Raw genomic sequence first — 25,145 nt, forward strand, 5'->3', positions numbered from 1 at the left:
ACCGATGAAGAGAAAATGAAAGAAAATGTCTGATTGCCGATGCGTAACAACTTTGGCCCTTGTCAGTACTTGGGCGGGTGAGCGCATGGGAACACAGGGTACTATTGGCAGTTTTACTTCCTATTTTTCTTTTCGGAGCTACAGCCCGATTCGGTCAGGGAGACGCCACCGTGAAATGAAGGGGCGTGCTGTGTGTCCATCGCCTCGCCTCTCCTCCCCTCTCTCAGTCGTTTATCGTGCTTGTCGTTTTGATATAGGCCGATTTGAGAGCGTCAGCTCTCGCGTCAGCTGAGCAAAGTCGAGACAAGTCGAGACACACTAAGGGCTGGTATGCAGCGAGTAAGAGGGGGGAAAAAACAATAATTTAAGAGCGCGCGGCAAAAGTACTCATACGCGAAATTAAAAGCCTGCTGCGGTGGCCGGGAATCGAACCCGGATCAACTGCTTGGAAGGCAACTATGCTGACCATTACACCACCACCGCACAAGCGAGCGCCACGACGCCGCGCGGTGTCGGCTTCCCGCCTGTCGGCAGCGGCCGAAGGTGATCGTACCTGCAGGCGCATTTCGAGGTAGGCTAGGGGAACACATCCAGTTGCATTCGGACGGCGTATCCACGCACACTTCGCATCCTTTGGCAAGAGTCGGCGCCGGCGACGCAAGAGTACGCAGAGGACCGCGTTCTGGCGGCATTTTTCAGCAGTGCAGTGCAGTGCAGTGCAGTGCAGGATTCAGCGTCTGCAGCGTCTTCCGCACAGAATGCTACGGCGCTTGACGGCAGCCCCACTTTCCCTTGAGACATCTGCTCGGGAAGCAGCGTGAAGTTACCGCTGGCCCGAGCATCGGTGGTTCAGTGGTAGAATGCTCGCCTGCCACGCGGGCGGCCCGGGTTCGATTCCCGGCCGATGCATCATTTTGCTTTTCCCGCGATAATGCTGCCGCAACACCGCAATCAACTGGGCCGGCAATGAAATTGTAGCAACAGAACACGTTATCCAGGAAGAACAGTGTTTCTACGTCTAATATTGGGTACGCAACTTACCCAGTTTCCAGGAGAAACGGTTCACCCGTGCCTCGGTAGCGCAGTAGGCAGCGCGTAAGTCTCATAATCTTAAGGTCGTGAGTTCGATCCTCACCCGGGGCATTTAATTTTCTGTGACTGATGGTGGTGCTGTTGCTGGGGCGCCAACGTATTTCTTGTTTGTTATCCACAACGTTTCAACGCTTCAGCGGGAAAATGTTTACTTCCTCTTATTGCTACTTACAGCTTCCCTTTTCCTCTTCTCCCAGCACAGCATGAAGCCAAAAGCATTGCTCTGCGACGTTTGAGGTGCGCGCCTTGCCAGTCAGTATGTGCAAAGATGCTCGCAAAGAGAGAAGGGCGCCGACGTGGCACTCGACACGAAGTGCGACAAGCGACCGTACGAACGGTCCAATGGAACGGCCACATCCGGTGTGGTCTAGTGGCTAGGATACCTGGCTTTCACCCAGGAGGCCCGGGTTCGATTCCCGGTACCGGAACGGAATTTTTTTTCCACACGAATCGTGACAAGTTTGAGCTGTCCGAGCGGCCGTTTCCCGTCCTGCTCGCAATATAGCTACTGTTTCGTGACCGTCAGCAGAATATAGACTAGGGAAGCAGACACACGACGACCATAGAAATGGTGTATGGCTTCATGCCAGCTGTTTCCAGTTTAGGGCTGAGCAACTGCATCTGCCGAGGCCCGTTAGCTCAGTTGGTTAGAGCGTCGTGCTAATAACGCGAAGGTCGCGGGTTCGATCCCCCCACGGGCCACTACTCTTTTACTACTACGAAAAGGCAGCGCCGATTTCAGCTGGCGAGTGTGATGACCAAAAGATCATCACCATGCGTGGAAGTTGACAGAGGATCCGAACCCGACTTGTCGGGAAGCGCTACAGCATTCACTCGGCAATGGGCATAATATTTTGAATACACTGGTTCTCAACCGATGAAGAGAAAATGAAAGAAAATGTCTGATTGCCGATGCGTAACAACTTTGGCCCTTGTCAGTACTTGGGCGGGTGAGCGCATGGGAACACAGGGTACTATTGGCAGTTTTACTTCCTATTTTTCTTTTCGGAGCTACAGCCCGATTCGGTCAGGGAGACGCCACCGTGAAATGAAGGGGCGTGCTGTGTGTCCATCGCCTCGCCTCTCCTCCCCTCTCTCAGTCGTTTATCGTGCTTGTCGTTTTGATATAGGCCGATTTGAGAGCGTCAGCTCTCGCGTCAGCTGAGCAAAGTCGAGACAAGTCGAGACACACTAAGGGCTGGTATGCAGCGAGTAAGAGGGGGGAAAAAACAATAATTTAAGAGCGCGCGGCAAAAGTACTCATACGCGAAATTAAAAGCCTGCTGCGGTGGCCGGGAATCGAACCCGGATCAACTGCTTGGAAGGCAACTATGCTGACCATTACACCACCACCGCACAAGCGAGCGCCACGACGCCGCGCGGTGTCGGCTTCCCGCCTGTCGGCAGCGGCCGAAGGTGATCGTACCTGCAGGCGCATTTCGAGGTAGGCTAGGGGAACACATCCAGTTGCATTCGGACGGCGTATCCACGCACACTTCGCATCCTTTGGCAAGAGTCGGCGCCGGCGACGCAAGAGTACGCAGAGGACCGCGTTCTGGCGGCATTTTTCAGCAGTGCAGTGCAGTGCAGTGCAGGATTCAGCGTCTGCAGCGTCTTCCGCACAGAATGCTACGGCGCTTGACGGCAGCCCCACTTTCCCTTGAGACATCTGCTCGGGAAGCAGCGTGAAGTTACCGCTGGCCCGAGCATCGGTGGTTCAGTGGTAGAATGCTCGCCTGCCACGCGGGCGGCCCGGGTTCGATTCCCGGCCGATGCATCATTTTGCTTTTCCCGCGATAATGCTGCCGCAACACCGCAATCAACTGGGCCGGCAATGAAATTGTAGCAACAGAACACGTTATCCAGGAAGAACAGTGTTTCTACGTCTAATATTGGGTACGCAACTTACCCAGTTTCCAGGAGAAACGGTTCACCCGTGCCTCTGTAGCGCAGTAGGCAGCGCGTAAGTCTCATAATCTTAAGGTCGTGAGTTCGATCCTCACCCGGGGCATTTAATTTTCTGTGACTGATGGTGGTGCTGTTGCTGGGGCGCCAACGTATTTCTTGTTTGTTATCCACAACGTTTCAACGCTTCAGCGGGAAAATGTTTACTTCCTCTTATTGCTACTTACAGCTTCCCTTTTCCTCTTCTCCCAGCACAGCATGAAGCCAAAAGCATTGCTCTGCGACGTTTGAGGTGCGCGCCTTGCCAGTCAGTATGTGCAAAGATGCTCGCAAAGAGAGAAGGGCGCCGACGTGGCACTCGACACGAAGTGCGACAAGCGACCGTACGAACGGTCCAATGGAACGGCCACATCCGGTGTGGTCTAGTGGCTAGGATACCTGGCTTTCACCCAGGAGGCCCGGGTTCGATTCCCGGTACCGGAACGGAATTTTTTTTCCACACGAATCGTGACAAGTTTGAGCTGTCCGAGCGGCCGTTTCCCGTCCTGCTCGCAATATAGCTACTGTTTCGTGACCGTCAGCAGAATATAGACTAGGGAAGCAGACACACGACGACCATAGAAATGGTGTATGGCTTCATGCCAGCTGTTTCCAGTTTAGGGCTGAGCAACTGCATCTGCCGAGGCCCGTTAGCTCAGTTGGTTAGAGCGTCGTGCTAATAACGCGAAGGTCGCGGGTTCGATCCCCCCACGGGCCACTACTCTTTTACTACTACGAAAAGGCAGCGCCGATTTCAGCTGGCGAGTGTGATGACCAAAAGATCATCACCATGCGTGGAAGTTGACAGAGGATCCGAACCCGACTTGTCGGGAAGCGCTACAGCATTCACTCGGCAATGGGCTTAATATTTTGAATACACTGGTTCTCAACCGATGAAGAGAAAATGAAAGAAAATGTCTGATTGCCGATGCGTAACAACTTTGGCCCTTGTCAGTACTTGGGCGGGTGAGCGCATGGGAACACAGGGTACTATTGGCAGTTTTACTTCCTATTTTTCTTTTCGGAGCTACAGCCCGATTCGGTCAGGGAGACGCCACCGTGAAATGAAGGGGCGTGCTGTGTGTCCATCGCCTCGCCTCTCCTCCCCTCTCTCAGTCGTTTATCGTGCTTGTCGTTTTGATATAGGCCGATTTGAGAGCGTCAGCTCTCGCGTCAGCTGAGCAAAGTCGAGACAAGTCGAGACACACTAAGGGCTGGTATGCAGCGAGTAAGAGGGGGGAAAAAAACAATAATTTAAGAGCGCGCGGCAAAAGTACTCATACGCGAAATTAAAAGCCTGCTGCGGTGGCCGGGAATCGAACCCGGATCAACTGCTTGGAAGGCAACTATGCTGACCATTACACCACCACCGCACAAGCGAGCGCCACGACGCCGCGCGGTGTCGGCTTCCCGCCTGTCGGCAGCGGCCGAAGGTGATCGTACCTGCAGGCGCATTTCGAGGTAGGCTAGGGGAACACATCCAGTTGCATTCGGACGGCGTATCCACGCACACTTCGCATCCTTTGGCAAGAGTCGGCGCCGGCGACGCAAGAGTACGCAGAGGACCGCGTTCTGGCGGCATTTTTCAGCAGTGCAGTGCAGTGCAGTGCAGGATTCAGCGTCTGCAGCGTCTTCCGCACAGAATGCTACGGCGCTTGACGGCAGCCCCACTTTCCCTTGAGACATCTGCTCGGGAAGCAGCGTGAAGTTACCGCTGGCCCGAGCATCGGTGGTTCAGTGGTAGAATGCTCGCCTGCCACGCGGGCGGCCCGGGTTCGATTCCCGGCCGATGCATCATTTTGCTTTTCCCGCGATAATGCTGCCGCAACACCGCAATCAACTGGGCCGGCAATGAAATTGTAGCAACAGAACACGTTATCCAGGAAGAACAGTGTTTCTACGTCTAATATTGGGTACGCAACTTACCCAGTTTCCAGGAGAAACGGTTCACCCGTGCCTCTGTAGCGCAGTAGGCAGCGCGTAAGTCTCATAATCTTAAGGTCGTGAGTTCGATCCTCACCCGGGGCATTTAATTTTCTGTGACTGATGGTGGTGCTGTTGCTGGGGCGCCAACGTATTTCTTGTTTGTTATCCACAACGTTTCAACGCTTCAGCGGGAAAATGTTTACTTCCTCTTATTGCTACTTACAGCTTCCCTTTTCCTCTTCTCCCAGCACAGCATGAAGCCAAAAGCATTGCTCTGCGACGTTTGAGGTGCGCGCCTTGCCAGTCAGTATGTGCAAAGATGCTCGCAAAGAGAGAAGGGCGCCGACGTGGCACTCGACACGAAGTGCGACAAGCGACCGTACGAACGGTCCAATGGAACGGCCACATCCGGTGTGGTCTAGTGGCTAGGATACCTGGCTTTCACCCAGGAGGCCCGGGTTCGATTCCCGGTACCGGAACGGAATTTTTTTTCCACACGAATCGTGACAAGTTTGAGCTGTCCGAGCGGCCGTTTCCCGTCCTGCTCGCAATATAGCTACTGTTTCGTGACCGTCAGCAGAATATAGACTAGGGAAGCAGACACACGACGACCATAGAAATGGTGTATGGCTTCATGCCAGCTGTTTCCAGTTTAGGGCTGAGCAACTGCATCTGCCGAGGCCCGTTAGCTCAGTTGGTTAGAGCGTCGTGCTAATAACGCGAAGGTCGCGGGTTCGATCCCCCCACGGGCCACTACTCTTTTACTACTACGAAAAGGCAGCGCCGATTTCAGCTGGCGAGTGTGATGACCAAAAGATCATCACCATGCGTGGAAGTTGACAGAGGATCCGAACCCGACTTGTCGGGAAGCGCTACAGCATTCACTCGGCAATGGGCTTAATATTTTGAATACACTGGTTCTCAACCGATGAAGAGAAAATGAAAGAAAATGTCTGATTGCCGATGCGTAACAACTTTGGCCCTTGTCAGTACTTGGGCGGGTGAGCGCATGGGAACACAGGGTACTATTGGCAGTTTTACTTCCTATTTTTCTTTTCGGAGCTACAGCCCGATTCGGTCAGGGAGACGCCACCGTGAAATGAAGGGGCGTGCTGTGTGTCCATCGCCTCGCCTCTCCTCCCCTCTCTCAGTCGTTTATCGTGCTTGTCGTTTTGATATAGGCCGATTTGAGAGCGTCAGCTCTCGCGTCAGCTGAGCAAAGTCGAGACAAGTCGAGACACACTAAGGGCTGGTATGCAGCGAGTAAGAGGGGGGAAAAAAACAATAATTTAAGAGCGCGCGGCAAAAGTACTCATACGCGAAATTAAAAGCCTGCTGCGGTGGCCGGGAATCGAACCCGGATCAACTGCTTGGAAGGCAACTATGCTGACCATTACACCACCACCGCACAAGCGAGCGCCACGACGCCGCGCGGTGTCGGCTTCCCGCCTGTCGGCAGCGGCCGAAGGTGATCGTACCTGCAGGCGCATTTCGAGGTAGGCTAGGGGAACACATCCAGTTGCATTCGGACGGCGTATCCACGCACACTTCGCATCCTTTGGCAAGAGTCGGCGCCGGCGACGCAAGAGTACGCAGAGGACCGCGTTCTGGCGGCATTTTTCAGCAGTGCAGTGCAGTGCAGTGCAGTGCAGGATTCAGCGTCTGCAGCGTCTTCCGCACAGAATGCTACGGCGCTTGACGGCAGCCCCACTTTCCCTTGAGACATCTGCTCGGGAAGCAGCGTGAAGTTACCGCTGGCCCGAGCATCGGTGGTTCAGTGGTAGAATGCTCGCCTGCCACGCGGGCGGCCCGGGTTCGATTCCCGGCCGATGCATCATTTTGCTTTTCCCGCGATAATGCTGCCGCAACACCGCAATCAACTGGGCCGGCAATGAAATTGTAGCAACAGAACACGTTATCCAGGAAGAACAGTGTTTCTACGTCTAATATTGGGTACGCAACTTACCCAGTTTCCAGGAGAAACGGTTCACCCGTGCCTCGGTAGCGCAGTAGGCAGCGCGTAAGTCTCATAATCTTAAGGTCGTGAGTTCGATCCTCACCCGGGGCATTTAATTTTCTGTGACTGATGGTGGTGCTGTTGCTGGGGCGCCAACGTATTTCTTGTTTGTTATCCACAACGTTTCAACGCTTCAGCGGGAAAATGTTTACTTCCTCTTATTGCTACTTACAGCTTCCCTTTTCCTCTTCTCCCAGCACAGCATGAAGCCAAAAGCATTGCTCTGCGACGTTTGAGGTGCGCGCCTTGCCAGTCAGTATGTGCAAAGATGCTCGCAAAGAGAGAAGGGCGCCGACGTGGCACTCGACACGAAGTGCGACAAGCGACCGTACGAACGGTCCAATGGAACGACCACACCCGGTGTGGTCTAGTGGCTAGGATACCTGGCTTTCACCCAGGAGGCCCGGGTTCGATTCCCGGTACCGGAACGGAATTTTTTTTCCACACGAATCGTGACAAGTTTGAGCTGTCCGAGCGGCCGTTTCCCGTCCTGCTCGCAATATAGCTACTGTTTCGTGACCGTCAGCAGAATATAGACTAGGGAAGCAGACACACGACGACCATAGAAATGGTGTATGGCTTCATGCCAGCTGTTTCCAGTTTAGGGCTGAGCAACTGCATCTGCCGAGGCCCGTTAGCTCAGTTGGTTAGAGCGTCGTGCTAATAACGCGAAGGTCGCGGGTTCGATCCCCCCACGGGCCACTACTCTTTTACTACTACGAAAAGGCAGCGCCGATTTCAGCTGGCGAGTGTGATGACCAAAAGATCATCACCATGCGTGGAAGTTGACAGAGGATCCGAACCCGACTTGTCGGGAAGCGCTACAGCATTCACTCGGCAATGGGCATAATATTTTGAATACACTGGTTCTCAACCGATGAAGAGAAAATGAAAGAAAATGTCTGATTGCCGATGCGTAACAACTTTGGCCCTTGTCAGTACTTGGGCGGGTGAGCGCATGGGAACACAGGGTACTATTGGCAGTTTTACTTCCTATTTTTCTTTTCGGAGCTACAGCCCGATTCGGTCAGGGAGACGCCACCGTGAAATGAAGGGGCGTGCTGTGTGTCCATCGCCTCGCCTCTCCTCCCCTCTCTCAGTCGTTTATCGTGCTTGTCGTTTTGATATAGGCCGATTTGAGAGCGTCAGCTCTCGCGTCAGCTGAGCAAAGTCGAGACAAGTCGAGACACACTAAGGGCTGGTATGCAGCGAGTAAGAGGGGGGAAAAAACAATAATTTAAGAGCGCGCGGCAAAAGTACTCATACGCGAAATTAAAAGCCTGCTGCGGTGGCCGGGAATCGAACCCGGATCAACTGCTTGGAAGGCAACTATGCTGACCATTACACCACCACCGCACAAGCGAGCGCCACGACGCCGCGCGGTGTCGGCTTCCCGCCTGTCGGCAGCGGCCGAAGGTGATCGTACCTGCAGGCGCATTTCGAGGTAGGCTAGGGGAACACATCCAGTTGCATTCGGACGGCGTATCCACGCACACTTCGCATCCTTTGGCAAGAGTCGGCGCCGGCGACGCAAGAGTACGCAGAGGACCGCGTTCTGGCGGCATTTTTCAGCAGTGCAGTGCAGTGCAGTGCAGTGCAGGATTCAGCGTCTGCAGCGTCTTCCGCACAGAATGCTACGGCGCTTGACGGCAGCCCCACTTTCCCTTGAGACATCTGCTCGGGAAGCAGCGTGAAGTTACCGCTGGCCCGAGCATCGGTGGTTCAGTGGTAGAATGCTCGCCTGCCACGCGGGCGGCCCGGGTTCGATTCCCGGCCGATGCATCATTTTGCTTTTCCCGCGATAATGCTGCCGCAACACCGCAATCAACTGGGCCGGCAATGAAATTGTAGCAACAGAACACGTTATCCAGGAAGAACAGTGTTTCTACGTCTAATATTGGGTACGCAACTTACCCAGTTTCCAGGAGAAACGGTTCACCCGTGCCTCGGTAGCGCAGTAGGCAGCGCGTAAGTCTCATAATCTTAAGGTCGTGAGTTCGATCCTCACCCGGGGCATTTAATTTTCTGTGACTGATGGTGGTGCTGTTGCTGGGGCGCCAACGTATTTCTTGTTTGTTATCCACAACGTTTCAACGCTTCAGCGGGAAAATGTTTACTTCCTCTTATTGCTACTTACAGCTTCCCTTTTCCTCTTCTCCCAGCACAGCATGAAGCCAAAAGCATTGCTCTGCGACGTTTGAGGTGCGCGCCTTGCCAGTCAGTATGTGCAAAGATGCTCGCAAAGAGAGAAGGGCGCCGACGTGGCACTCGACACGAAGTGCGACAAGCGACCGTACGAACGGTCCAATGGAACGGCCACATCCGGTGTGGTCTAGTGGCTAGGATACCTGGCTTTCACCCAGGAGGCCCGGGTTCGATTCCCGGTACCGGAACGGAATTTTTTTTCCACACGAATCGTGACAAGTTTGAGCTGTCCGAGCGGCCGTTTCCCGTCCTGCTCGCAATATAGCTACTGTTTCGTGACCGTCAGCAGAATATAGACTAGGGAAGCAGACACACGACGACCATAGAAATGGTGTATGGCTTCATGCCAGCTGTTTCCAGTTTAGGGCTGAGCAACTGCATCTGCCGAGGCCCGTTAGCTCAGTTGGTTAGAGCGTCGTGCTAATAACGCGAAGGTCGCGGGTTCGATCCCCCCACGGGCCACTACTCTTTTACTACTACGAAAAGGCAGCGCCGATTTCAGCTGGCGAGTGTGATGACCAAAAGATCATCACCATGCGTGGAAGTTGACAGAGGATCCGAACCCGACTTGTCGGGAAGCGCTACAGCATTCACTCGGCAATGGGCATAATATTTTGAATACACTGGTTCTCAACCGATGAAGAGAAAATGAAAGAAAATGTCTGATTGCCGATGCGTAACAACTTTGGCCCTTGTCAGTACTTGGGCGGGTGAGCGCATGGGAACACAGGGTACTATTGGCAGTTTTACTTCCTATTTTTCTTTTCGGAGCTACAGCCCGATTCGGTCAGGGAGACGCCACCGTGAAATGAAGGGGCGTGCTGTGTGTCCATCGCCTCGCCTCTCCTCCCCTCTCTCAGTCGTTTATCGTGCTTGTCGTTTTGATATAGGCCGATTTGAGAGCGTCAGCTCTCGCGTCAGCTGAGCAAAGTCGAGACAAGTCGAGACACACTAAGGGCTGGTATGCAGCGAGTAAGAGGGGGGAAAAAACAATAATTTAAGAGCGCGCGGCAAAAGTACTCATACGCGAAATTAAAAGCCTGCTGCGGTGGCCGGGAATCGAACCCGGATCAACTGCTTGGAAGGCAACTATGCTGACCATTACACCACCACCGCACAAGCGAGCGCCCCGACGCCGCGCGGTGTCGGCTTCCCGCCTGTCGGCAGCGGCCGAAGGTGATCGTACCTGCAGGCGCATTTCGAGGTAGGCTAGGGGAACACATCCAGTTGCATTCGGACGGCGTATCCACGCACACTTCGCATCCTTTGGCAAGAGTCGGCGCCGGCGACGCAAGAGTACGCAGAGGACCGCGTTCTGGCGGCATTCTTCAGCAGTGCAGTGCAGTGCAGTGCAGTGCAGGATTCAGCGTCTGCAGCGTCTTCCGCACAGAATGCTACGGCGCTTGACGGCAGCCCCACTTTCCCTTGAGACATCTGCTCGGGAAGCAGCGTGAAGTTACCGCTGGCCCGAGCATCGGTGGTTCAGTGGTAGAATGCTCGCCTGCCACGCGGGCGGCCCGGGTTCGATTCCCGGCCGATGCATCATTTTGCTTTTCCCGCGATAATGCTGCCGCAACACCGCAATCAACTGGGCCGGCAATGAAATTGTAGCAACAGAACACGTTATCCAGGAAGAACAGTGTTTCTACGTCTAATATTGGGTACGCAACTTACCCAGTTTCCAGGAGAAACGGTTCACCCGTGCCTCGGTAGCGCAGTAGGCAGCGCGTAAGTCTCATAATCTTAAGGTCGTGAGTTCGATCCTCACCCGGGGCATTTAATTTTCTGTGACTGATGGTGGTGCTGTTGCTGGGGCGCCAACGTATTTCTTGTTTGTTATCCACAACGTTTCAACGCTTCAGCGGGAAAATGTTTACTTCCTCTTATTGCTACTTACAGCTTCCCTTTTCCTCTTCTCCCAGCACAGCATGAAGCCAAAAGCATTGCTCTGCGACGTTTGAGGTGCGCGCCTTGCCAGTCAGTATGTGCAAAGATGCTCGCAAAGAGAGAAGGGCGCCGACGTGGCACTCGACACGAAGTGCGACAAGCGACCGTACGAACGGTCCAATGGAACGGCCACATCCGGTGTGGTCTAGTGGCTAGGATACCTGGCTTTCACCCAGGAGGCCCGGGTTCGATTCCCGGTACCGGAACGGAATTTTTTTTCCACACGAATCGTGACAAGTTTGAGCTGTCCGAGCGGCCGTTTCCCGTCCTGCTCGCAATATAGCTACTGTTTCGTGACCGTCAGCAGAATATAGACTAGGGAAGCAGACACACGACGACCATAGAAATGGTGTATGGCTTCATGCCAGCTGTTTCCAGTTTAGGGCTGAGCAACTGCATCTGCCGAGGCCCGTTAGCTCAGTTGGTTAGAGCGTCGTGCTAATAACGCGAAGGTCGCGGGTTCGATCCCCCCACGGGCCACTACTCTTTTACTACTACGAAAAGGCAGCGCCGATTTCAGCTGGCGAGTGTGATGACCAAAAGATCATCACCATGCGTGGAAGTTGACAGAGGATCCGAACCCGACTTGTCGGGAAGCGCTACAGCATTCACTCGGCAATGGGCATAATATTTTGAATACACTGGTTCTCAACCGATGAAGAGAAAATGAAAGAAAATGTCTGATTGCCGATGCGTAACAACTTTGGCCCTTGTCAGTACTTGGGCGGGTGAGCGCATGGGAACACAGGGTACTATTGGCAGTTTTACTTCCTATTTTTCTTTTCGGAGCTACAGCCCGATTCGGTCAGGGAGACGCCACCGTGAAATGAAGGGGCGTGCTGTGTGTCCATCGCCTCGCCTCTCCTCCCCTCTCTCAGTCGTTTATCGTGCTTGTCGTTTTGATATAGGCCGATTTGAGAGCGTCAGCTCTCGCGTCAGCTGAGCAAAGTCGAGACAAGTCGAGACACACTAAGGGCTGGTATGCAGCGAGTAAGAGGGGGGAAAAAACAATAATTTAAGAGCGCGCGGCAAAAGTACTCATACGCGAAATTAAAAGCCTGCTGCGGTGGCCGGGAATCGAACCCGGATCAACTGCTTGGAAGGCAACTATGCTGACCATTACACCACCACCGCACAAGCGAGCGCCCCGACGCCGCGCGGTGTCGGCTTCCCGCCTGTCGGCAGCGGCCGAAGGTGATCGTACCTGCAGGCGCATTTCGAGGTAGGCTAGGGGAACACATCCAGTTGCATTCGGACGGCGTATCCACGCACACTTCGCATCCTTTGGCAAGAGTCGGCGCCGGCGACGCAAGAGTACGCAGAGGACCGCGTTCTGGCGGCATTCTTCAGCAGTGCAGTGCAGTGCAGTGCAGTGCAGGATTCAGCGTCTGCAGCGTCTTCCGCACAGAATGCTACGGCGCTTGACGGCAGCCCCACTTTCCCTTGAGACATCTGCTCGGGAAGCAGCGTGAAGTTACCGCTGGCCCGAGCATCGGTGGTTCAGTGGTAGAATGCTCGCCTGCCACGCGGGCGGCCCGGGTTCGATTCCCGGCCGATGCATCATTTTGCTTTTCCCGCGATAATGCTGCCGCAACACCGCAATCAACTGGGCCGGCAATGAAATTGTAGCAACAGAACACGTTATCCAGGAAGAACAGTGTTTCTACGTCTAATATTGGGTACGCAACTTACCCAGTTTCCAGGAGAAACGGTTCACCCGTGCCTCGGTAGCGCAGTAGGCAGCGCGTAAGTCTCATAATCTTAAGGTCGTGAGTTCGATCCTCACCCGGGGCATTTAATTTTCTGTGACTGATGGTGGTGCTGTTGCTGGGGCGCCAACGTATTTCTTGTTTGTTATCCACAACGTTTCAACGCTTCAGCGGGAAAATGTTTACTTCCTCTTATTGCTACTTACAGCTTCCCTTTTCCTCTTCTCCCAGCACAGCATGAAGCCAAAAGCATTGCTCTGCGACGTTTGAGGTGCGCGCCTTGCCAGTCAGTATGTGCAAAGATGCTCGCAAAGAGAGAAGGGCGCCGACGTGGCACTCGACACGAAGTGCGACAAGCGACCGTACGAACGGTCCAATGGAACGACCACACCCGGTGTGGTCTAGTGGCTAGGATACCTGGCTTTCACCCAGGAGGCCCGGGTTCGATTCCCGGTACCGGAACGGAATTTTTTTTCCACACGAATCGTGACAAGTTTGAGCTGTCCGAGCGGCCGTTTCCCGTCCTGCTCGCAATATAGCTACTGTTTCGTGACCGTCAGCAGAATATAGACTAGGGAAGCAGACACACGACGACCATAGAAATGGTGTATGGCTTCATGCCAGCTGTTTCCAGTTTAGGGCTGAGCAACTGCATCTGCCGAGGCCCGTTAGCTCAGTTGGTTAGAGCGTCGTGCTAATAACGCGAAGGTCGCGGGTTCGATCCCCCCACGGGCCACTACTCTTTTACTACTACGAAAAGGCAGCGCCGATTTCAGCTGGCGAGTGTGATGACCAAAAGATCATCACCATGCGTGGAAGTTGACAGAGGATCCGAACCCGACTTGTCGGGAAGCGCTACAGCATTCACTCGGCAATGGGCATAATATTTTGAATACACTGGTTCTCAACCGATGAAGAGAAAATGAAAGAAAATGTCTGATTGCCGATGCGTAACAACTTTGGCCCTTGTCAGTACTTGGGCGGGTGAGCGCATGGGAACACAGGGTACTATTGGCAGTTTTACTTCCTATTTTTCTTTTCGGAGCTACAGCCCGATTCGGTCAGGGAGACGCCACCGTGAAATGAAGGGGCGTGCTGTGTGTCCATCGCCTCGCCTCTCCTCCCCTCTCTCAGTCGTTTATCGTGCTTGTCGTTTTGATATAGGCCGATTTGAGAGCGTCAGCTCTCGCGTCAGCTGAGCAAAGTCGAGACAAGTCGAGACACACTAAGGGCTGGTATGCAGCGAGTAAGAGGGGGGAAAAAACAATAATTTAAGAGCGCGCGGCAAAAGTACTCATACGCGAAATTAAAAGCCTGCTGCGGTGGCCGGGAATCGAACCCGGATCAACTGCTTGGAAGGCAACTATGCTGACCATTACACCACCACCGCACAAGCGAGCGCCCCGACGCCGCGCGGTGTCGGCTTCCCGCCTGTCGGCAGCGGCCGAAGGTGATCGTACCTGCAGGCGCATTTCGAGGTAGGCTAGGGGAACACATCCAGTTGCATTCGGACGGCGTATCCACGCACACTTCGCATCCTTTGGCAAGAGTCGGCGCCGGCGACGCAAGAGTACGCAGAGGACCGCGTTCTGGCGGCATTCTTCAGCAGTGCAGTGCAGTGCAGTGCAGTGCAGGATTCAGCGTCTGCAGCGTCTTCCGCACAGAATGCTACGGCGCTTGACGGCAGCCCCACTTTCCCTTGAGACATCTGCTCGGGAAGCAGCGTGAAGTTACCGCTGGCCCGAGCATCGGTGGTTCAGTGGTAGAATGCTCGCCTGCCACGCGGGCGGCCCGGGTTCGATTCCCGGCCGATGCATCATTTTGCTTTTCCCGCGATAATGCTGCCGCAACACCGCAATCAACTGGGCCGGCAATGAAATTGTAGCAACAGAACACGTTATCCAGGAAGAACAGTGTTTCTACGTCTAATATTGGGTACGCAACTTACCCAGTTTCCAGGAGAAACGGTTCACCCGTGCCTCGGTAGCGCAGTAGGCAGCGCGTAAGTCTCATAATCTTAAGGTCGTGAGTTCGATCCTCACCCGGGGCATTTAATTTTCTGTGACTGATGGTGGTGCTGTTGCTGGGGCGCCAACGTATTTCTTGTTTGTTATCCACAACGTTTCAACGCTTCAGCGGGAAAATGTTTACTTCCTCTTATTGCTACTTACAGCTTCCCTTTTCCTCTTCTCCCAGCACAGCATGAAGCCAAAAGCATTGCTCTGCGACGTTTGAGGTGCGCGCCTTGCCAGTCAGTATGTGCAAAGATGCTCGCAAAGAGAGAAGGGCGCCGACGTGGCACTCGACACGAAGTGCGACAAGCGACCGTACGAACGGTCCAATGGAACGACCACACCCGGTGTGGTCTAGTGGCTAGGATACCTGGCTTTCACCCAGGAGGCCCGGGTTCGATTCCCGGTACCGGAACGGAATTTTTTTTCCACACGAATCGTGACAAGTTTGAGCTGTCCGAGCGGCCGTTTCCCGTCCTGCTCGCAATATAGCTACTGTTTCGTGACCGTCAGCAGAATATAGACTAGGGAAGCAGACACACGACGACCATAGAAATGGTGTATGGCTTCATGCCAGCTGTTTCCAGTTTAGGGCTGAGCAACTGCATCTGCCGAGGCCCGTTAGCTCAGTTGGTTAGAGCGTCGTGCTAATAACGCGAAGGTCGCGGGTTCGATCCCCCCACGGGCCACTACTCTTTTACTACTACGAAAAGGCAGCGCCGATTTCAGCTGGCGAGTGTGATGACCAAAAGATCATCACCATGCGTGGAAGTTGACAGAGGATCCGAACCCGACTTGTCGGGAAGCGCTACAGCATTCACTCGGCAATGGGCATAATATTTTGAATACACTGGTTCTCAACCGATGAAGAGAAAATGAAAGAAAATGTCTGATTGCCGATGCGTAACAACTTTGGCCCTTGTCAGTACTTGGGCGGGTGAGCGCATGGGAACACAGGGTACTATTGGCAGTTTTACTTCCTATTTTTCTTTTCGGAGCTACAGCCCGATTCGGTCAGGGAGACGCCACCGTGAAATGAAGGGGCGTGCTGTGTGTCCATCGCCTCGCCTCTCCTCCCCTCTCTCAGTCGTTTATCGTGCTTGTCGTTTTGATATAGGCCGATTTGAGAGCGTCAGCTCTCGCGTCAGCTGAGCAAAGTCGAGACAAGTCGAGACACACTAAGGGCTGGTATGCAGCGAGTAAGAGGGGGGAAAAAACAATAATTTAAGAGCGCGCGGCAAAAGTACTCATACGCGAAATTAAAAGCCTGCTGCGGTGGCCGGGAATCGAACCCGGATCAACTGCTTGGAAGGCAACTATGCTGACCATTACACCACCACCGCACAAGCGAGCGCCCCGACGCCGCGCGGTGTCGGCTTCCCGCCTGTCGGCAGCGGCCGAAGGTGATCGTACCTGCAGGCGCATTTCGAGGTAGGCTAGGGGAACACATCCAGTTGCATTCGGACGGCGTATCCACGCACACTTCGCATCCTTTGGCAAGAGTCGGCGCCGGCGACGCAAGAGTACGCAGAGGACCGCGTTCTGGCGGCATTTTTCAGCAGTGCAGTGCAGTGCAGTGCAGGATTCAGCGTCTGCAGCGTCTTCCGCACAGAATGCTACGGCGCTTGACGGCAGCCCCACTTTCCCTTGAGACATCTGCTCGGGAAGCAGCGTGAAGTTACCGCTGGCCCGAGCATCGGTGGTTCAGTGGTAGAATGCTCGCCTGCCACGCGGGCGGCCCGGGTTCGATTCCCGGCCGATGCATCATTTTGCTTTTCCCGCGATAATGCTGCCGCAACACCGCAATCAACTGGGCCGGCAATGAAATTGTAGCAACAGAACACGTTATCCAGGAAGAACAGTGTTTCTACGTCTAATATTGGGTACGCAACTTACCCAGTTTCCAGGAGAAACGGTTCACCCGTGCCTCGGTAGCGCAGTAGGCAGCGCGTAAGTCTCATAATCTTAAGGTCGTGAGTTCGATCCTCACCCGGGGCATTTAATTTTCTGTGACTGATGGTGGTGCTGTTGCTGGGGCGCCAACGTATTTCTTGTTTGTTATCCACAACGTTTCAACGCTTCAGCGGGAAAATGTTTACTTCCTCTTATTGCTACTTACAGCTTCCCTTTTCCTCTTCTCCCAGCACAGCATGAAGCCAAAAGCATTGCTCTGCGACGTTTGAGGTGCGCGCCTTGCCAGTCAGTATGTGCAAAGATGCTCGCAAAGAGAGAAGGGCGCCGACGTGGCACTCGACACGAAGTGCGACAAGCGACCGTACGAACGGTCCAATGGAACGGCCACATCCGGTGTGGTCTAGTGGCTAGGATACCTGGCTTTCACCCAGGAGGCCCGGGTTCGATTCCCGGTACCGGAACGGAATTTTTTTTCCACACGAATCGTGACAAGTTTGAGCTGTCCGAGCGGCCGTTTCCCGTCCTGCTCGCAATATAGCTACTGTTTCGTGACCGTCAGCAGAATATAGACTAGGGAAGCAGACACACGACGACCATAGAAATGGTGTATGGCTTCATGCCAGCTGTTTCCAGTTTAGGGCTGAGCAACTGCATCTGCCGAGGCCCGTTAGCTCAGTTGGTTAGAGCGTCGTGCTAATAACGCGAAGGTCGCGGGTTCGATCCCCCCACGGGCCACTACTCTTTTACTACTACGAAAAGGCAGCGCCGATTTCAGCTGGCGAGTGTGATGACCAAAAGATCATCACCATGCGTGGAAGTTGACAGAGGATCCGAACCCGACTTGTCGGGAAGCGCTACAGCATTCACTCGGCAATGGGCATAATATTTTGAATACACTGGTTCTCAACCGATGAAGAGAAAATGAAAGAAAATGTCTGATTGCCGATGCGTAACAACTTTGGCCCTTGTCAGTACTTGGGCGGGTGAGCGCATGGGAACACAGGGTACTATTGGCAGTTTTACTTCCTATTTTTCTTTTCGGAGCTACAGCCCGATTCGGTCAGGGAGACGCCACCGTGAAATGAAGGGGCGTGCTGTGTGTCCATCGCCTCGCCTCTCCTCCCCTCTCTCAGTCGTTTATCGTGCTTGTCGTTTTGATATAGGCCGATTTGAGAGCGTCAGCTCTCGCGTCAGCTGAGCAAAGTCGAGACAAGTCGAGACACACTAAGGGCTGGTATGCAGCGAGTAAGAGGGGGGAAAAAACAATAATTTAAGAGCGCGCGGCAAAAGTACTCATACGCGAAATTAAAAGCCTGCTGCGGTGGCCGGGAATCGAACCCGGATCAACTGCTTGGAAGGCAACTATGCTGACCATTACACCACCACCGCACAAGCGAGCGCCCCGACGCCGCGCGGTGTCGGCTTCCCGCCTGTCGGCAGCGGCCGAAGGTGATCGTACCTGCAGGCGCATTTCGAGGTAGGCTAGGGGAACACATCCAGTTGCATTCGGACGGCGTATCCACGCACACTTCGCATCCTTTGGCAAGAGTCGGCGCCGGCGACGCAAGAGTACGCAGAGGACCGCGTTCTGGCGGCATTCTTCAGCAGTGCAGTGCAGTGCAGTGCAGTGCAGGATTCAGCGTCTGCAGCGTCTTCCGCACAGAATGCTACGGCGCTTGACGGCAGCCCCACTTTCCCTTGAGACATCTGCTCGGGAAGCAGCGTGAAGTTACCGCTGGCCCGAGCATCGGTGGTTCAGTGGTAGAATGCTCGCCTGCCACGCGGGCGGCCCGGGTTCGATTCCCGGCCGATGCATCATTTTGCTTTTCCCGCGATAATGCTGCCGCAACACCGCAATCAACTGGGCCGGCAATGAAATTGTAGCAACAGAACACGTTATCCAGGAAGAACAGTGTTTCTACGTCTAATATTGGGTACGCAACTTACCCAGTTTCCAGGAGAAACGGTTCACCCGTGCCTCGGTAGCGCAGTAGGCAGCGCGTAAGTCTCATAATCTTAAGGTCGTGAGTTCGATCCTCACCCGGGGCATTTAATTTTCTGTGACTGATGGTGGTGCTGTTGCTGGGGCGCCAACGTATTTCTTGTTTGTTATCCACAACGTTTCAACGCTTCAGCGGGAAAATGTTTACTTCCTCTTATTGCTACTTACAGCTTCCCTTTTCCTCTTCTCCCAGCACAGCATGAAGCCAAAAGCATTGCTCTGCGACGTTTGAGGTGCGCGCCTTGCCAGTCAGTATGTGCAAAGATGCTCGCAAAGAGAGAAGGGCGCCGACGTGGCACTCGACACGAAGTGCGACAAGCGACCGTACGAACGGTCCAATGGAACGACCACACCCGGTGTGGTCTAGTGGCTAGGATACCTGGCTTTCACCCAGGAGGCCCGGGTTCGATTCCCGGTACCGGAACGGAATTTTTTTTCCACACGAATCGTGACAAGTTTGAGCTGTCCGAGCGGCCGTTTCCCGTCCTGCTCGCAATATAGCTACTGTTTCGTGACCGTCAGCAGAATATAGACTAGGGAAGCAGACACACGACGACCATAGAAATGGTGTATGGCTTCATGCCAGCTGTTTCCAGTTTAGGGCTGAGCAACTGCATCTGCCGAGGCCCGTTAGCTCAGTTGGTTAGAGCGTCGTGCTAATAACGCGAAGGTCGCGGGTTCGATCCCCCCACGGGCCACTACTCTTTTACTACTACGAAAAGGCAGCGCCGATTTCAGCTGGCGAGTGTGATGACCAAAAGATCATCACCATGCGTGGAAGTTGACAGAGGATCCGAACCCGACTTGTCGGGAAGCGCTACAGCATTCACTCGGCAATGGGCATAATATTTTGAATACACTGGTTCTCAACCGATGAAGAGAAAATGAAAGAAAATGTCTGATTGCCGATGCGTAACAACTTTGGCCCTTGTCAGTACTTGGGCGGGTGAGCGCATGGGAACACAGGGTACTATTGGCAGTTTTACTTCCTATTTTTCTTTTCGGAGCTACAGCCCGATTCGGTCAGGGAGACGCCACCGTGAAATGAAGGGGCGTGCTGTGTGTCCATCGCCTCGCCTCTCCTCCCCTCTCTCAGTCGTTTATCGTGCTTGTCGTTTTGATATAGGCCGATTTGAGAGCGTCAGCTCTCGCGTCAGCTGAGCAAAGTCGAGACAAGTCGAGACACACTAAGGGCTGGTATGCAGCGAGTAAGAGGGGGGAAAAAACAATAATTTAAGAGCGCGCGGCAAAAGTACTCATACGCGAAATTAAAAGCCTGCTGCGGTGGCCGGGAATCGAACCCGGATCAACTGCTTGGAAGGCAACTATGCTGACCATTACACCACCACCGCACAAGCGAGCGCCCCGACGCCGCGCGGTGTCGGCTTCCCGCCTGTCGGCAGCGGCCGAAGGTGATCGTACCTGCAGGCGCATTTCGAGGTAGGCTAGGGGAACACATCCAGTTGCATTCGGACGGCGTATCCACGCACACTTCGCATCCTTTGGCAAGAGTCGGCGCCGGCGACGCAAGAGTACGCAGAGGACCGCGTTCTGGCGGCATTTTTCAGCAGTGCAGTGCAGTGCAGTGCAGGATTCAGCGTCTGCAGCGTCTTCCGCACAGAATGCTACGGCGCTTGACGGCAGCCCCACTTTCCCTTGAGACATCTGCTCGGGAAGCAGCGTGAAGTTACCGCTGGCCCGAGCATCGGTGGTTCAGTGGTAGAATGCTCGCCTGCCACGCGGGCGGCCCGGGTTCGATTCCCGGCCGATGCATCATTTTGCTTTTCCCGCGATAATGCTGCCGCAACACCGCAATCAACTGGGCCGGCAATGAAATTGTAGCAACAGAACACGTTATCCAGGAAGAACAGTGTTTCTACGTCTAATATTGGGTACGCAACTTACCCAGTTTCCAGGAGAAACGGTTCACCCGTGCCTCGGTAGCGCAGTAGGCAGCGCGTAAGTCTCATAATCTTAAGGTCGTGAGTTCGATCCTCACCCGGGGCATTTAATTTTCTGTGACTGATGGTGGTGCTGTTGCTGGGGCGCCAACGTATTTCTTGTTTGTTATCCACAACGTTTCAACGCTTCAGCGGGAAAATGTTTACTTCCTCTTATTGCTACTTACAGCTTCCCTTTTCCTCTTCTCCCAGCACAGCATGAAGCCAAAAGCATTGCTCTGCGACGTTTGAGGTGCGCGCCTTGCCAGTCAGTATGTGCAAAGATGCTCGCAAAGAGAGAAGGGCGCCGACGTGGCACTCGACACGAAGTGCGACAAGCGACCGTACGAACGGTCCAATGGAACGGCCACATCCGGTGTGGTCTAGTGGCTAGGATACCTGGCTTTCACCCAGGAGGCCCGGGTTCGATTCCCGGTACCGGAACGGAATTTTTTTTCCACACGAATCGTGACAAGTTTGAGCTGTCCGAGCGGCCGTTTCCCGTCCTGCTCGCAATATAGCTACTGTTTCGTGACCGTCAGCAGAATATAGACTAGGGAAGCAGACACACGACGACCATAGAAATGGTGTATGGCTTCATGCCAGCTGTTTCCAGTTTAGGGCTGAGCAACTGCATCTGCCGAGGCCCGTTAGCTCAGTTGGTTAGAGCGTCGTGCTAATAACGCGAAGGTCGCGGGTTCGATCCCCCCACGGGCCACTACTCTTTTACTACTACGAAAAGGCAGCGCCGATTTCAGCTGGCGAGTGTGATGACCAAAAGATCATCACCATGCGTGGAAGTTGACAGAGGATCCGAACCCGACTTGTCGGGAAGCGCTACAGCATTCACTCGGCAATGGGCATAATATTTTGAATACACTGGTTCTCAACCGATGAAGAGAAAATGAAAGAAAATGTCTGATTGCCGATGCGTAACAACTTTGGCCCTTGTCAGTACTTGGGCGGGTGAGCGCATGGGAACACAGGGTACTATTGGCAGTTTTACTTCCTATTTTTCTTTTCGGAGCTACAGCCCGATTCGGTCAGGGAGACGCCACCGTGAAATGAAGGGGCGTGCTGTGTGTCCATCGCCTCGCCTCTCCTCCCCTCTCTCAGTCGTTTATCGTGCTTGTCGTTTTGATATAGGCCGATTTGAGAGCGTCAGCTCTCGCGTCAGCTGAGCAAAGTCGAGACAAGTCGAGACACACTAAGGGCTGGTATGCAGCGAGTAAGAGGGGGGAAAAAACAATAATTTAAGAGCGCGCGGCAAAAGTACTCATACGCGAAATTAAAAGCCTGCTGCGGTGGCCGGGAATCGAACCCGGATCAACTGCTTGGAAGGCAACTATGCTGACCATTACACCACCACCGCACAAGCGAGCGCCCCGACGCCGCGCGGTGTCAGCTTCCCGCCTGTCGGCAGCGGCCGAAGGTGATCGTACCTGCAGGCGCATTTCGAGGTAGGCTAGGGGAACACATCCAGTTGCATTCGGACGGCGTATCCACGCACACTTCGCATCCTTTGGCAAGAGTCGGCGCCGGCGACGCAAGAGTACGCAGAGGACCGCGTTCTGGCGGCATTTTTCAGCAGTGCAGTGCAGTGCAGTGCAGGATTCAGCGTCTGCAGCGTCTTCCGCACAGAATGCTACGGCGCTTGACGGCAGCCCCACTTTCCCTTGAGACATCTGCTCGGGAAGCAGCGTGAAGTTACCGCTGGCCCGAGCATCGGTGGTTCAGTGGTAGAATGCTCGCCTGCCACGCGGGCGGCCCGGGTTCGATTCCCGGCCGATGCATCATTTTGCTTTTCCCGCGATAATGCTGCCGCAACACCGCAATCAACTGGGCCGGCAATGAAATTGTAGCAACAGAACACGTTATCCAGGAAGAACAGTGTTTCTACGTCTAATATTGGGTACGCAACTTACCCAGTTTCCAGGAGAAACGGTTCACCCGTGCCTCGGTAGCGCAGTAGGCAGCGCGTAAGTCTCATAATCTTAAGGTCGTGAGTTCGATCCTCACCCGGGGCATTTAATTTTCTGTGACTGATGGTGGTGCTGTTGCTGGGGCGCCAACGTATTTCTTGTTTGTTATCCACAACGTTTCAACGCTTCAGCGGGAAAATGTTTACTTCCTCTTATTGCTACTTACAGCTTCCCTTTTCCTCTTCTCCCAGCACAGCATGAAGCCAAAAGCATTGCTCTGCGACGTTTGAGGTGCGCGCCTTGCCAGTCAGTATGTGCAAAGATGCTCGCAAAGAGAGAAGGGCGCCGACGTGGCACTCGACACGAAGTGCGACAAGCGACCGTACGAACGGTCCAATGGAACGGCCACATCCGGTGTGGTCTAGTGGCTAGGATACCTGGCTTTCACCCAGGAGGCCCGGGTTCGATTCCCGGTACCGGAACGGAATTTTTTTTCCACACGAATCGTGACAAGTTTGAGCTGTCCGAGCGGCCGTTTCCCGTCCTGCTCGCAATATAGCTACTGTTTCGTGACCGTCAGCAGAATATAGACTAGGGAAGCAGACACACGACGACCATAGAAATGGTGTATGGCTTCATGCCAGCTGTTTCCAGTTTAGGGCTGAGCATCTGCATCTGCCGAGGCCCGTTAGCTCAGTTGGTTAGAGCGTCGTGCTAATAACGCGAAGGTCGCGGGTTCGATCCCCCCACGGGCCACTACTCTTTTACTACTACGAAAAGGCAGCGCCGATTTCAGCTGGCGAGTGTGATGACCAAAAGATCATCACCATGCGTGGAAGTTGACAGAGGATCCGAACCCGACTTGTCGGGAAGCGCTACAGCATTCACTCGGCAATGGGCATAATATTTTGAATACACTGGTTCTCAACCGATGAAGAGAAAATGAAAGAAAATGTCTGATTGCCGATGCGTAACAACTTTGGCCCTTGTCAGTACTTGGGCGGGTGAGCGCATGGGAACACAGGGTACTATTGGCAGTTTTACTTCCTATTTTTCTTTTCGGAGCTACAGCCCGATTCGGTCAGGGAGACGCCACCGTGAAATGAAGGGGCGTGCTGTGTGTCCATCGCCTCGCCTCTCCTCCCCTCTCTCAGTCGTTTATCGTGCTTGTCGTTTTGATATAGGCCGATTTGAGAGCGTCAGCTCTCGCGTCAGCTGAGCAAAGTCGAGACAAGTCGAGACACACTAAGGGCTGGTATGCAGCGAGTAAGAGGGGGGAAAAAACAATAATTTAAGAGCGCGCGGCAAAAGTACTCATACGCGAAATTAAAAGCCTGCTGCGGTGGCCGGGAATCGAACCCGGATCAACTGCTTGGAAGGCAACTATGCTGACCATTACACCACCACCGCACAAGCGAGCGCCCCGACGCCGCGCGGTGTCGGCTTCCCGCCTGTCGGCAGCGGCCGAAGGTGATCGTACCTGCAGGCGCATTTCGAGGTAGGCTAGGGGAACACATCCAGTTGCATTCGGACGGCGTATCCACGCACACTTCGCATCCTTTGGCAAGAGTCGGCGCCGGCGACGCAAGAGTACGCAGAGGACCGCGTTCTGGCGGCATTTTTCAGCAGTGCAGTGCAGTGCAGTGCAGGATTCAGCGTCTGCAGCGTCTTCCGCACAGAATGCTACGGCGCTTGACGGCAGCCCCACTTTCCCTTGAGACATCTGCTCGGGAAGCAGCGTGAAGTTACCGCTGGCCCGAGCATCGGTGGTTCAGTGGTAGAATGCTCGCCTGCCACGCGGGCGGCCCGGGTTCGATTCCCGGCCGATGCATCATTTTGCTTTTCCCGCGATAATGCTGCCGCAACACCGCAATCAACTGGGCCGGCAATGAAATTGTAGCAACAGAACACGTTATCCAGGAAGAACAGTGTTTCTACGTCTAATATTGGGTACGCAACTTACCCAGTTTCCAGGAGAAACGGTTCACCCGTGCCTCGGTAGCGCAGTAGGCAGCGCGTAAGTCTCATAATCTTAAGGTCGTGAGTTCGATCCTCACCCGGGGCATTTAATTTTCTGTGACTGATGGTGGTGCTGTTGCTGGGGCGCCAACGTATTTCTTGTTTGTTATCCACAACGTTTCAACGCTTCAGCGGGAAAATGTTTACTTCCTCTTATTGCTACTTACAGCTTCCCTTTTCCTCTTCTCCCAGCACAGCATGAAGCCAAAAGCATTGCTCTGCGACGTTTGAGGTGCGCGCCTTGCCAGTCAGTATGTGCAAAGATGCTCGCAAAGAGAGAAGGGCGCCGACGTGGCACTCGACACGAAGTGCGACAAGCGACCGTACGAACGGTCCAATGGAACGGCCACATCCGGTGTGGTCTAGTGGCTAGGATACCTGGCTTTCACCCAGGAGGCCCGGGTTCGATTCCCGGTACCGGAACGGAATTTTTTTTCCACACGAATCGTGACAAGTTTGAGCTGTCCGAGCGGCCGTTTCCCGTCCTGCTCGCAAT

General features: G+C 54.1%; 64 non-coding genes across 64 annotated transcripts; 51 read left to right on the top strand and 13 right to left on the bottom strand.

Moving 5' to 3' along the window:
- Nucleotides 1-411: 411 nt before the first annotated feature.
- Trnag-ucc (transfer RNA glycine (anticodon UCC)) lies at nucleotides 412-483 on the bottom strand. Its single transcript has one exon. It is a non-coding gene; the product is annotated as a tRNA-Gly (tRNA).
- A 355-nt stretch (nucleotides 484-838) lies between these two features.
- Nucleotides 839-909, top strand: Trnag-gcc (transfer RNA glycine (anticodon GCC)). Its single transcript has one exon. It is a non-coding gene; the product is annotated as a tRNA-Gly (tRNA).
- A 161-nt stretch (nucleotides 910-1,070) lies between these two features.
- Nucleotides 1,071-1,143, top strand: Trnam-cau (transfer RNA methionine (anticodon CAU)). Its single transcript has one exon. It is a non-coding gene; the product is annotated as a tRNA-Met (tRNA).
- A 305-nt stretch (nucleotides 1,144-1,448) lies between these two features.
- Trnae-uuc (transfer RNA glutamic acid (anticodon UUC)) lies at nucleotides 1,449-1,520 on the top strand. The gene has a single exon. It is a non-coding gene; the product is annotated as a tRNA-Glu (tRNA).
- A 200-nt stretch (nucleotides 1,521-1,720) lies between these two features.
- Nucleotides 1,721-1,794, top strand: Trnai-aau (transfer RNA isoleucine (anticodon AAU)). The gene has a single exon. It is a non-coding gene; the product is annotated as a tRNA-Ile (tRNA).
- A 582-nt stretch (nucleotides 1,795-2,376) lies between these two features.
- Trnag-ucc (transfer RNA glycine (anticodon UCC)) lies at nucleotides 2,377-2,448 on the bottom strand. Its single transcript has one exon. It is a non-coding gene; the product is annotated as a tRNA-Gly (tRNA).
- A 350-nt stretch (nucleotides 2,449-2,798) lies between these two features.
- On the top strand, nucleotides 2,799-2,869 carry Trnag-gcc (transfer RNA glycine (anticodon GCC)). The gene has a single exon. It is a non-coding gene; the product is annotated as a tRNA-Gly (tRNA).
- Nucleotides 2,870-3,030: 161 nt separating this feature from the next.
- Nucleotides 3,031-3,103, top strand: Trnam-cau (transfer RNA methionine (anticodon CAU)). Its single transcript has one exon. It is a non-coding gene; the product is annotated as a tRNA-Met (tRNA).
- A 305-nt stretch (nucleotides 3,104-3,408) lies between these two features.
- On the top strand, nucleotides 3,409-3,480 carry Trnae-uuc (transfer RNA glutamic acid (anticodon UUC)). Its single transcript has one exon. It is a non-coding gene; the product is annotated as a tRNA-Glu (tRNA).
- A 200-nt stretch (nucleotides 3,481-3,680) lies between these two features.
- Nucleotides 3,681-3,754, top strand: Trnai-aau (transfer RNA isoleucine (anticodon AAU)). The gene has a single exon. It is a non-coding gene; the product is annotated as a tRNA-Ile (tRNA).
- Nucleotides 3,755-4,337: 583 nt separating this feature from the next.
- On the bottom strand, nucleotides 4,338-4,409 carry Trnag-ucc (transfer RNA glycine (anticodon UCC)). The gene has a single exon. It is a non-coding gene; the product is annotated as a tRNA-Gly (tRNA).
- Nucleotides 4,410-4,759: 350 nt separating this feature from the next.
- On the top strand, nucleotides 4,760-4,830 carry Trnag-gcc (transfer RNA glycine (anticodon GCC)). Its single transcript has one exon. It is a non-coding gene; the product is annotated as a tRNA-Gly (tRNA).
- A 161-nt stretch (nucleotides 4,831-4,991) lies between these two features.
- On the top strand, nucleotides 4,992-5,064 carry Trnam-cau (transfer RNA methionine (anticodon CAU)). The gene has a single exon. It is a non-coding gene; the product is annotated as a tRNA-Met (tRNA).
- Nucleotides 5,065-5,369: 305 nt separating this feature from the next.
- Trnae-uuc (transfer RNA glutamic acid (anticodon UUC)) lies at nucleotides 5,370-5,441 on the top strand. Its single transcript has one exon. It is a non-coding gene; the product is annotated as a tRNA-Glu (tRNA).
- Nucleotides 5,442-5,641: 200 nt separating this feature from the next.
- On the top strand, nucleotides 5,642-5,715 carry Trnai-aau (transfer RNA isoleucine (anticodon AAU)). Its single transcript has one exon. It is a non-coding gene; the product is annotated as a tRNA-Ile (tRNA).
- Nucleotides 5,716-6,298: 583 nt separating this feature from the next.
- Trnag-ucc (transfer RNA glycine (anticodon UCC)) lies at nucleotides 6,299-6,370 on the bottom strand. The gene has a single exon. It is a non-coding gene; the product is annotated as a tRNA-Gly (tRNA).
- A 355-nt stretch (nucleotides 6,371-6,725) lies between these two features.
- Trnag-gcc (transfer RNA glycine (anticodon GCC)) lies at nucleotides 6,726-6,796 on the top strand. Its single transcript has one exon. It is a non-coding gene; the product is annotated as a tRNA-Gly (tRNA).
- A 161-nt stretch (nucleotides 6,797-6,957) lies between these two features.
- On the top strand, nucleotides 6,958-7,030 carry Trnam-cau (transfer RNA methionine (anticodon CAU)). Its single transcript has one exon. It is a non-coding gene; the product is annotated as a tRNA-Met (tRNA).
- Nucleotides 7,031-7,335: 305 nt separating this feature from the next.
- Nucleotides 7,336-7,407, top strand: Trnae-uuc (transfer RNA glutamic acid (anticodon UUC)). Its single transcript has one exon. It is a non-coding gene; the product is annotated as a tRNA-Glu (tRNA).
- A 200-nt stretch (nucleotides 7,408-7,607) lies between these two features.
- Trnai-aau (transfer RNA isoleucine (anticodon AAU)) lies at nucleotides 7,608-7,681 on the top strand. The gene has a single exon. It is a non-coding gene; the product is annotated as a tRNA-Ile (tRNA).
- A 582-nt stretch (nucleotides 7,682-8,263) lies between these two features.
- Nucleotides 8,264-8,335, bottom strand: Trnag-ucc (transfer RNA glycine (anticodon UCC)). Its single transcript has one exon. It is a non-coding gene; the product is annotated as a tRNA-Gly (tRNA).
- A 355-nt stretch (nucleotides 8,336-8,690) lies between these two features.
- Trnag-gcc (transfer RNA glycine (anticodon GCC)) lies at nucleotides 8,691-8,761 on the top strand. The gene has a single exon. It is a non-coding gene; the product is annotated as a tRNA-Gly (tRNA).
- Nucleotides 8,762-8,922: 161 nt separating this feature from the next.
- On the top strand, nucleotides 8,923-8,995 carry Trnam-cau (transfer RNA methionine (anticodon CAU)). Its single transcript has one exon. It is a non-coding gene; the product is annotated as a tRNA-Met (tRNA).
- A 305-nt stretch (nucleotides 8,996-9,300) lies between these two features.
- Nucleotides 9,301-9,372, top strand: Trnae-uuc (transfer RNA glutamic acid (anticodon UUC)). The gene has a single exon. It is a non-coding gene; the product is annotated as a tRNA-Glu (tRNA).
- Nucleotides 9,373-9,572: 200 nt separating this feature from the next.
- On the top strand, nucleotides 9,573-9,646 carry Trnai-aau (transfer RNA isoleucine (anticodon AAU)). The gene has a single exon. It is a non-coding gene; the product is annotated as a tRNA-Ile (tRNA).
- Nucleotides 9,647-10,228: 582 nt separating this feature from the next.
- Nucleotides 10,229-10,300, bottom strand: Trnag-ucc (transfer RNA glycine (anticodon UCC)). The gene has a single exon. It is a non-coding gene; the product is annotated as a tRNA-Gly (tRNA).
- A 355-nt stretch (nucleotides 10,301-10,655) lies between these two features.
- Nucleotides 10,656-10,726, top strand: Trnag-gcc (transfer RNA glycine (anticodon GCC)). Its single transcript has one exon. It is a non-coding gene; the product is annotated as a tRNA-Gly (tRNA).
- Nucleotides 10,727-10,887: 161 nt separating this feature from the next.
- On the top strand, nucleotides 10,888-10,960 carry Trnam-cau (transfer RNA methionine (anticodon CAU)). Its single transcript has one exon. It is a non-coding gene; the product is annotated as a tRNA-Met (tRNA).
- A 305-nt stretch (nucleotides 10,961-11,265) lies between these two features.
- Nucleotides 11,266-11,337, top strand: Trnae-uuc (transfer RNA glutamic acid (anticodon UUC)). The gene has a single exon. It is a non-coding gene; the product is annotated as a tRNA-Glu (tRNA).
- Nucleotides 11,338-11,537: 200 nt separating this feature from the next.
- Trnai-aau (transfer RNA isoleucine (anticodon AAU)) lies at nucleotides 11,538-11,611 on the top strand. The gene has a single exon. It is a non-coding gene; the product is annotated as a tRNA-Ile (tRNA).
- Nucleotides 11,612-12,193: 582 nt separating this feature from the next.
- On the bottom strand, nucleotides 12,194-12,265 carry Trnag-ucc (transfer RNA glycine (anticodon UCC)). The gene has a single exon. It is a non-coding gene; the product is annotated as a tRNA-Gly (tRNA).
- A 355-nt stretch (nucleotides 12,266-12,620) lies between these two features.
- On the top strand, nucleotides 12,621-12,691 carry Trnag-gcc (transfer RNA glycine (anticodon GCC)). The gene has a single exon. It is a non-coding gene; the product is annotated as a tRNA-Gly (tRNA).
- Nucleotides 12,692-12,852: 161 nt separating this feature from the next.
- Trnam-cau (transfer RNA methionine (anticodon CAU)) lies at nucleotides 12,853-12,925 on the top strand. The gene has a single exon. It is a non-coding gene; the product is annotated as a tRNA-Met (tRNA).
- Nucleotides 12,926-13,230: 305 nt separating this feature from the next.
- On the top strand, nucleotides 13,231-13,302 carry Trnae-uuc (transfer RNA glutamic acid (anticodon UUC)). Its single transcript has one exon. It is a non-coding gene; the product is annotated as a tRNA-Glu (tRNA).
- A 200-nt stretch (nucleotides 13,303-13,502) lies between these two features.
- Trnai-aau (transfer RNA isoleucine (anticodon AAU)) lies at nucleotides 13,503-13,576 on the top strand. The gene has a single exon. It is a non-coding gene; the product is annotated as a tRNA-Ile (tRNA).
- A 582-nt stretch (nucleotides 13,577-14,158) lies between these two features.
- Nucleotides 14,159-14,230, bottom strand: Trnag-ucc (transfer RNA glycine (anticodon UCC)). The gene has a single exon. It is a non-coding gene; the product is annotated as a tRNA-Gly (tRNA).
- Nucleotides 14,231-14,585: 355 nt separating this feature from the next.
- Trnag-gcc (transfer RNA glycine (anticodon GCC)) lies at nucleotides 14,586-14,656 on the top strand. The gene has a single exon. It is a non-coding gene; the product is annotated as a tRNA-Gly (tRNA).
- A 161-nt stretch (nucleotides 14,657-14,817) lies between these two features.
- On the top strand, nucleotides 14,818-14,890 carry Trnam-cau (transfer RNA methionine (anticodon CAU)). The gene has a single exon. It is a non-coding gene; the product is annotated as a tRNA-Met (tRNA).
- Nucleotides 14,891-15,195: 305 nt separating this feature from the next.
- Nucleotides 15,196-15,267, top strand: Trnae-uuc (transfer RNA glutamic acid (anticodon UUC)). Its single transcript has one exon. It is a non-coding gene; the product is annotated as a tRNA-Glu (tRNA).
- Nucleotides 15,268-15,467: 200 nt separating this feature from the next.
- On the top strand, nucleotides 15,468-15,541 carry Trnai-aau (transfer RNA isoleucine (anticodon AAU)). Its single transcript has one exon. It is a non-coding gene; the product is annotated as a tRNA-Ile (tRNA).
- Nucleotides 15,542-16,123: 582 nt separating this feature from the next.
- On the bottom strand, nucleotides 16,124-16,195 carry Trnag-ucc (transfer RNA glycine (anticodon UCC)). Its single transcript has one exon. It is a non-coding gene; the product is annotated as a tRNA-Gly (tRNA).
- A 350-nt stretch (nucleotides 16,196-16,545) lies between these two features.
- Nucleotides 16,546-16,616, top strand: Trnag-gcc (transfer RNA glycine (anticodon GCC)). The gene has a single exon. It is a non-coding gene; the product is annotated as a tRNA-Gly (tRNA).
- A 161-nt stretch (nucleotides 16,617-16,777) lies between these two features.
- Nucleotides 16,778-16,850, top strand: Trnam-cau (transfer RNA methionine (anticodon CAU)). Its single transcript has one exon. It is a non-coding gene; the product is annotated as a tRNA-Met (tRNA).
- A 305-nt stretch (nucleotides 16,851-17,155) lies between these two features.
- Trnae-uuc (transfer RNA glutamic acid (anticodon UUC)) lies at nucleotides 17,156-17,227 on the top strand. The gene has a single exon. It is a non-coding gene; the product is annotated as a tRNA-Glu (tRNA).
- A 200-nt stretch (nucleotides 17,228-17,427) lies between these two features.
- On the top strand, nucleotides 17,428-17,501 carry Trnai-aau (transfer RNA isoleucine (anticodon AAU)). Its single transcript has one exon. It is a non-coding gene; the product is annotated as a tRNA-Ile (tRNA).
- A 582-nt stretch (nucleotides 17,502-18,083) lies between these two features.
- Nucleotides 18,084-18,155, bottom strand: Trnag-ucc (transfer RNA glycine (anticodon UCC)). Its single transcript has one exon. It is a non-coding gene; the product is annotated as a tRNA-Gly (tRNA).
- Nucleotides 18,156-18,510: 355 nt separating this feature from the next.
- On the top strand, nucleotides 18,511-18,581 carry Trnag-gcc (transfer RNA glycine (anticodon GCC)). Its single transcript has one exon. It is a non-coding gene; the product is annotated as a tRNA-Gly (tRNA).
- A 161-nt stretch (nucleotides 18,582-18,742) lies between these two features.
- Trnam-cau (transfer RNA methionine (anticodon CAU)) lies at nucleotides 18,743-18,815 on the top strand. The gene has a single exon. It is a non-coding gene; the product is annotated as a tRNA-Met (tRNA).
- A 305-nt stretch (nucleotides 18,816-19,120) lies between these two features.
- On the top strand, nucleotides 19,121-19,192 carry Trnae-uuc (transfer RNA glutamic acid (anticodon UUC)). The gene has a single exon. It is a non-coding gene; the product is annotated as a tRNA-Glu (tRNA).
- Nucleotides 19,193-19,392: 200 nt separating this feature from the next.
- Trnai-aau (transfer RNA isoleucine (anticodon AAU)) lies at nucleotides 19,393-19,466 on the top strand. The gene has a single exon. It is a non-coding gene; the product is annotated as a tRNA-Ile (tRNA).
- A 582-nt stretch (nucleotides 19,467-20,048) lies between these two features.
- Nucleotides 20,049-20,120, bottom strand: Trnag-ucc (transfer RNA glycine (anticodon UCC)). Its single transcript has one exon. It is a non-coding gene; the product is annotated as a tRNA-Gly (tRNA).
- Nucleotides 20,121-20,470: 350 nt separating this feature from the next.
- Trnag-gcc (transfer RNA glycine (anticodon GCC)) lies at nucleotides 20,471-20,541 on the top strand. Its single transcript has one exon. It is a non-coding gene; the product is annotated as a tRNA-Gly (tRNA).
- Nucleotides 20,542-20,702: 161 nt separating this feature from the next.
- On the top strand, nucleotides 20,703-20,775 carry Trnam-cau (transfer RNA methionine (anticodon CAU)). Its single transcript has one exon. It is a non-coding gene; the product is annotated as a tRNA-Met (tRNA).
- Nucleotides 20,776-21,080: 305 nt separating this feature from the next.
- Nucleotides 21,081-21,152, top strand: Trnae-uuc (transfer RNA glutamic acid (anticodon UUC)). Its single transcript has one exon. It is a non-coding gene; the product is annotated as a tRNA-Glu (tRNA).
- A 200-nt stretch (nucleotides 21,153-21,352) lies between these two features.
- Trnai-aau (transfer RNA isoleucine (anticodon AAU)) lies at nucleotides 21,353-21,426 on the top strand. The gene has a single exon. It is a non-coding gene; the product is annotated as a tRNA-Ile (tRNA).
- A 582-nt stretch (nucleotides 21,427-22,008) lies between these two features.
- On the bottom strand, nucleotides 22,009-22,080 carry Trnag-ucc (transfer RNA glycine (anticodon UCC)). Its single transcript has one exon. It is a non-coding gene; the product is annotated as a tRNA-Gly (tRNA).
- A 350-nt stretch (nucleotides 22,081-22,430) lies between these two features.
- Nucleotides 22,431-22,501, top strand: Trnag-gcc (transfer RNA glycine (anticodon GCC)). Its single transcript has one exon. It is a non-coding gene; the product is annotated as a tRNA-Gly (tRNA).
- A 161-nt stretch (nucleotides 22,502-22,662) lies between these two features.
- Trnam-cau (transfer RNA methionine (anticodon CAU)) lies at nucleotides 22,663-22,735 on the top strand. The gene has a single exon. It is a non-coding gene; the product is annotated as a tRNA-Met (tRNA).
- Nucleotides 22,736-23,040: 305 nt separating this feature from the next.
- Trnae-uuc (transfer RNA glutamic acid (anticodon UUC)) lies at nucleotides 23,041-23,112 on the top strand. Its single transcript has one exon. It is a non-coding gene; the product is annotated as a tRNA-Glu (tRNA).
- Nucleotides 23,113-23,312: 200 nt separating this feature from the next.
- On the top strand, nucleotides 23,313-23,386 carry Trnai-aau (transfer RNA isoleucine (anticodon AAU)). Its single transcript has one exon. It is a non-coding gene; the product is annotated as a tRNA-Ile (tRNA).
- Nucleotides 23,387-23,968: 582 nt separating this feature from the next.
- On the bottom strand, nucleotides 23,969-24,040 carry Trnag-ucc (transfer RNA glycine (anticodon UCC)). Its single transcript has one exon. It is a non-coding gene; the product is annotated as a tRNA-Gly (tRNA).
- Nucleotides 24,041-24,390: 350 nt separating this feature from the next.
- On the top strand, nucleotides 24,391-24,461 carry Trnag-gcc (transfer RNA glycine (anticodon GCC)). Its single transcript has one exon. It is a non-coding gene; the product is annotated as a tRNA-Gly (tRNA).
- A 161-nt stretch (nucleotides 24,462-24,622) lies between these two features.
- On the top strand, nucleotides 24,623-24,695 carry Trnam-cau (transfer RNA methionine (anticodon CAU)). The gene has a single exon. It is a non-coding gene; the product is annotated as a tRNA-Met (tRNA).
- Nucleotides 24,696-25,000: 305 nt separating this feature from the next.
- Trnae-uuc (transfer RNA glutamic acid (anticodon UUC)) lies at nucleotides 25,001-25,072 on the top strand. Its single transcript has one exon. It is a non-coding gene; the product is annotated as a tRNA-Glu (tRNA).
- The last annotated feature ends 73 nt before the right edge of the window (nucleotides 25,073-25,145 follow it).

The sequence above is a fragment of the Schistocerca cancellata genome, unplaced genomic scaffold (assembly GCF_023864275.1).
Source record: "Schistocerca cancellata isolate TAMUIC-IGC-003103 unplaced genomic scaffold, iqSchCanc2.1 HiC_scaffold_320, whole genome shotgun sequence".
Taxonomy (NCBI): Eukaryota; Metazoa; Arthropoda; class Insecta; order Orthoptera; family Acrididae; genus Schistocerca; species Schistocerca cancellata.